We start from the raw sequence: 6,000 nt of genomic DNA, 5'->3' as shown, positions 1-6,000 counted from the left end.
GCTACGTTAGTAATACGTTAATTAGTATGTGTTTCCCGTATAAGGAATTGTAATATGTATTATTTAATAATACGCTTCCATGCCGCACTAAGCCTGTAGCTGTCAGAGCGATGAAAGTTATTTCTATTTCTCTCGATTTCACTGGATTATCTAATAAGTTTCACCTGTAAGCCACACCTGTGCTTCCTTAAACTTAAAACGTTTTTTTTTCAGGACTTGAGCTCAGGTTAAATGTGTGGTGGAAAAAAAATGTTTCGTGTTTTTGTGCATTTGTTTGCAGTTCTCCAATGCGATAAATACTGTAGTTGTTCTTTAAATAAAGAGTTTTAATTAAAAAAATTTTGTGTACTTCACGAAACTAATTTGACAACGAAGATATTGACCGAGTGATCTAAATGTATTAAATTAACATTCAGCTCCCCCCATCTCTCCGTATATGTACATCGCTTTTGTCAATCCATGCTGTGTGGGTCGTGCGGGCTATTTTGACCATACTTCATCACGCTGGCCAGGGCAGCTTGGTGAATACAGAGGGGCATGCTATAGACGTGTGCAACGTAACAAAATAACAGTACTTTAACATATTACAATTGGGGGTGAATAAATAATGAGAGAGTAGCAATCATTGTGTGAGTAGCCTGCACACACTTTGAGCTTTAATACCTAACACCGCCTACTTATCAAAGCGTTCTAACCACCGTCTGCCCAAAACAAACAAATACAAAGACCCCCGTATAGCCTTGAACAGACTTTTGGGGAAAGTGCTTTTAGGACCTATAAAGATCGGCACCGCACACGAGGGGGTGGGTGGCCAGCACCACGCCTGGCCACCTTTGTCCCCCTAGTGGCAATCTTTGCACACCGCTCCAGGTATGTACTCATTTGTGGCTGAGTCCACCTAGGGGAGGCCCAGGACCGGTTCAGATAATCGTCACTGGCGTTGGCCTTGAGCGGGAATCGAACTCGGGTCGTCGGTGTCTTAGCACAGTACGCTAACCGCTACAAAGACAAATATCCCCCGTATAGCCTTAACAGACTGGAGGGGCAAGTGCTGTTAGCGAGCACCTATAAAGGCCGGAACGGCAAACAAGGGAGTGGGTGGCCAGCACCACGCCCGGCCGCCTTTGTCTCCCTAATGGCGATGTTCATACATCGCACCAGGTACTAATTTGAGGCTGAGTCGACCTATGTGAGGCCCAGGACCGCTTCAGACAATCGTCACCGGTGTTGGCCGTGAACGGGAATCGAACTCGGGTCAACCCGGGTTCGTAGCGCAGCGTAGCGCTAACCGCTCCAACCAACGCATGCGCGCACACAGAGTAATTATTCACTCAAGCCTTCATAAATACCAAGTTCACCTGCGCGCAGACTCGCGAATAACGTTGAGCCGCAATTGCTCGGGAAACCAAGCCGTGCCACGTTAAGTTTGACTCGCTCAACGATGGACAAACAACGCGGTCGTTATATTGCGCGTGTGTGTGTGTGCTTGGTCCGCCAGCCAAGGCCACTCGGCCGCCTGGGTATATGGCCCAGTGACCAACGATCTGTGTGCAAGAGAAATTGCGGCACGGGTCAATACGAAGCTAAAGTCCGGACGGCGTTGGTTGCACCCGGCAAAGCTCAACCAGAACTCGAGTGCAGTGTGCCAGCTGCGGTCGTTATGGTGTGGAGTTTTTTTTTATTATTGTTGTTGTTGTTGCAGCAGCATTACAGGTTGAATTTCATGATGGGGGGAAAAATAAAATATATAAAGACCGTTAACAATGCGGATAACGGTAAATGTTGCGCACGTTGAAAAATATCGAGCTGTGAACGTAACACGTTCAGATTATTTAAACAAACATTAAGCGGACTTACAATCCAGAGGGTCGTCGGTGCGATTCGACCTCCCAGCGTGGCAATTTAATCAATGGACGAATTTACTGAATACCCCCCCCCCGCCCCTCACCGCCTCTGTTCACCCCCTCTGTTCATCAAGTAGCGGTGGCCCTTCTGCCACGGTGGCTAGGAGATGTTAACTACTTCGCTTGGTATACAGGAGGTCCTGGGTTCGATCCCGACCCTTGACGCCTGCTGCTGTATATTTGGAGTTTACGTGTCTCTCTCTCTCTCCCCGTGATGGCGTGGGTTTTTCTCCGGGTCCTTTGTTTTTGCTCCCTCCACATTTAGAAACATGCGTTTAGAGTATTTGTCTGCTCTTGAGCTATCATTTGTGATATGCAGGTCGCTTCTGAAAACGAGTTGGATGGCTCAGTGGGGCCTTACCTAGTAAAATAAAAAAAACATAGTTCAGTTAGTTTGATAAAAGTAAAATAGTTCATTGCAGGGCTACACCTTTGCCAATGTTAATGTTGCCGCACGACAACATATTCAGAGTCCTGTTTTTGGCCCTCCAGTAAGGAAACGGTTCCCACACCACCCCTGGTTGGAGTGCCCCAAAGGTGACCCAGCCGACGAGCTTCTTCAGGTTTGCACACCGCCCAGGTCACGCACCACCACACACATTTCACAAACGAGACGGGAATTGCACACACGATAGCAGCCGTCTGTGTGTGTGCATTTCAGCACAACTAGAGGGGAATCCGTAGGTGCAAGCACGCGCATGCGTACGTTTTTATATATTTTTTAACACGCATAACCCCACAGGTGCAAATGTGTCGCACGCCGTTCCATTTTCTCGCACGCCGTTCCATGCTTCGGCTGCCACTCCGCAATTAGACATGGCCACCCGCGCTGACGATTAGCACAGTTGGCTACGGTACGGTGCGAAAGAAGTTCAACATACGCACATGCATTGTTGGGTGGACTCGTTTAATTCTCATATGGGGTGGGACAATTCGGGTTTTAGGTGAGGGATTTTTTTTGCTCATCATTGCCCTGTAACCTGGACTTGTTTATAAAGGGTGGGGAGGGGGGGCATACAAACCATATTCACGAGGTGTGGGACGACGGCACTTGAACGTTAAACAAACTTTAAACAAATGTCAAACGCCAAACGTGACGAATAACGATCTCATTTGCGTTTGTCTGTCGTGCGTTCTGCTCCAGCTGTCATCACCCTCTACTGTACGCAGCATTTGATTTGTATTTATTTAAATATTTTCACCTGGGACAAAAAAAAAATAATCCCAAATCCCTTGAGATGGAACGTCTCTCGTTTGCGATGTTTCTAAGGGTGTGCGGAACAGCCTGGAGAAAAGCCGCCAATCTGGCGTTAAGTCTTGTACTGTACCAGCATTTTCGTTCTTGACCATAATCATTTAGAAGAGAGGCGATGCCGTCAGCGCTAGGGAAGAGGTTCATGATGGTCATTTGGTTTCGTGCATGCCGTGCGCTCGTGTAAAGCCACAGTGGGGAGCACACGTGGTGCATCTGCCAGTTCTCTCAGTGAGTCAACCCATGGCACCCTGGGTCTGTTCCGTGGCATTCTGCCAGCGGGGGTCTTCGACACTTTCGCGTGGCTTCACTCACTGTGCACCTAGCATGGCACCAGCGCCGTACGCAGCCACACCGCCCATTCGTGCGCCATTGCCGGCCTTAATAGGTGCTCGCTGACAGCACCTATTCAAGACAACACGGGGAGCCTTGTATTTTTACTAAGCGCATAATGACGTTTGGCCTTGGGCAGGTAAGGCTAGCTCAACGTGTTTTGCCGACTTTTGCGAGAATCACAACCTGTTTTTGGAAATAGTCGCACGGGTTTGTATCACATACACACACACACTCCCTGAAGGATCAATGTGTGGTTACATTGCAATGGACATACGAGATCAAAGTGGATGCGTGTGTGTATGTACTGATTGTATAATGCTGACCACTTACACGCACCATCCCACGCACCACGTGCCGTGCAAGCCCTAACACGTGCTCGCTAACATCACTAGACCAAAACTTTCGATGAAAAACATGATGAATTGTCGGTATACTGGGTTTGTACATTACTGTACGGCTGACAAAATATGATTTATTTCACCAGGTGAGAACTCGCTGAGACTTCAAGCCTCTTGTCGAGGCAGGTTTTTCGCGATACGGCGTTGGCAGCAGTGCCCGAGTAGCCACAATACCCCCAACATATTTGCCAATAACTACTGCTCTTAAAGGAAATGTGTGAATAAACAGGCGACGTTTCGGGCAATGGCCTTTCTTCGCAGCCGAGAGATGATACCTGGAAGAGATAAGACAAGAATCGCCGTGTATCCTTTAAACACAATCTCTACGCGATGAAGGCCCATGGCCCGAAACGTTGATTATTTTATACATAATAACAATGACTTTTATAACGCGCCAGATGTTGCAGACAAGTCAACAACTCAGAGGCGCGGAGCCAATCTCAGGGTTGCTCGAAAGCCCTGACCAAACAGATAAGAGGCCTTTAGATGTTTATTAAAAATCAGTGTGCATTTGATGTTGCGGACGTGCAAAGTGATAGGGTTCCACACCGAGGTGGGGGGGGGCAGTGTTATTGACGGGTTTGTTGAGCGTTATTCTGTGTTGACCTGAGTCACCATAGTGCCGCCGAGATTTGCGATACCAGTAGCAGTAAGTACTTTATCTCGCTGGCTCATCTCTCAAATGCACCACGTTTTTTTTTTGGGGGGTGGGTGGGAGAAGGGACAGGGCCCGCACGCTTGCCCACCCGCCTCCATGGTATGCCCCGCTACCTGCGGGTGCTCGGGGCTAACGGGGCCCTGACAGTTCCAAAGTCCGTCCGAGCTCAACCGGCCCGATCAAGCCTCGAGCTGTTTTAGCGCGGGGTGGGGTTGGTGGTGGGGGGGGGGTAAAGGTAGTCGCTAGGCAGTAAGGAAAGCGATTTTATGGCAAACGTGTGACTGATATGGCCAACTCTAATACGGTGCCATAAAGAGTGAAAAAACCCCAAGCTGTGCGAGGCGATGGGGGGTGGGGGTGGATAACGCGAATGGGGTGGATAACCACGCGCGTGTGTGCGTCCGTCACCACGGAACGGAAACGACACACCGTCTAAAACTTTCAAGTTTTCAGCCCCCTGAAAGTTATTCATTGAATTAACTCATCCACAGGATTGCAGCGGTGGTGCAGTGTGGATAGCGCGCTGCACTTGCACTGCAAATTCGCGCCCGCAGCTATATTTAAGACGCCACTGGTAGCTGTGCACTTTTAAATTATAAATGTAAAACTCATTTCTTTAGAATAGCTGTTTGTGTTCAGTTTGTTGTCCATCCCCGCCGCACCTCCGATTAGCACGGTTGGGTACGTACGGTGCGAAAGAAGTTAAACATACATAGTACATACATTGGCGGCCAGGGCTAGCGTTAGTGGCTATGTTTGTGCCGGTCATGGGCCATCCTCTCTCCTCTCCCACCCCTATACTTCGCCAAACCTGCACTGACCAGCGTAGTGAAATATAGTTAAAATATACCCATGACCGACACGGCGTGGGGAAGCCTTCGTCCAGCAGTGCATTGACAAAAGGACGTTGCGTACGCCTTTTAAAATGGTAGGTGTAACACACAAAGGAACTAAACACATTCGTCAATAACACTGCTTTAAAAAAATATATATTTTGTACAATAAGCGACGTTTTTGGCAACGACCCTTCTTCATAGCACATAAGGCAGAGAGAGGCCAGAGATGTAGCGAGTGTGTTGTGCAACGCTGCCAACGCAGGTATCGCCCAATAACTTGCTCGATCGGTAAAGGGGGGTTTTTTGGACGAGTTCCGCACGAGGGAGGTCCGGGCACCGCGCATGGTGGTATGCGCGCACATTCGCCCCCGAGGAGCGTTTGTGGAATTTTGGGCGCATCGCGCAGCTGGGGCGGGTGTCGCTGGGGTTTCCCATCTTGGTTAATGGGCCCTACGTGGCGGCAGTCCCCACATCTTTTGCAGACCTGGGAGAGACGAATACATCTCCCCTCCCCACCCACCCACCACCACCGCATGTAAACAATTCATAAACTGTTGGGGCAGGTTATGATAATCATCAGCAGCAGCAGCAAGAGCCACGATCAATCCACTGATGG

General features: G+C 49.0%; 1 long non-coding RNA gene across 1 annotated transcript in view; it reads right to left on the bottom strand.

Moving 5' to 3' along the window:
- Nucleotides 1–1,978: 1,978 nt before the first annotated feature.
- LOC142923301 (uncharacterized) overlaps nucleotides 1,979–6,000 on the bottom strand; it is an 11,390-nt gene continuing 7,368 nt past the window's right edge. The window contains exon 4 of the long non-coding RNA XR_012940677.1: nucleotides 1,979–4,165. This is a non-coding gene — a long non-coding RNA (uncharacterized LOC142923301). The remainder of the gene's footprint in view (nucleotides 4,166–6,000) is intronic.

The sequence above is a fragment of the Petromyzon marinus genome, chromosome 6, assembly GCF_048934315.1.
Source record: "Petromyzon marinus isolate PM22_M1 ecotype Great Lakes invasive population chromosome 6, UKy_Petmar_22M1.pri1.0, whole genome shotgun sequence".
Taxonomy (NCBI): Eukaryota; Metazoa; Chordata; class Hyperoartia; order Petromyzontiformes; family Petromyzontidae; genus Petromyzon; species Petromyzon marinus.
Note: the sequence above shows the minus strand (reverse complement) of the source record. Positions and strands in the feature narration are given on the sequence as shown.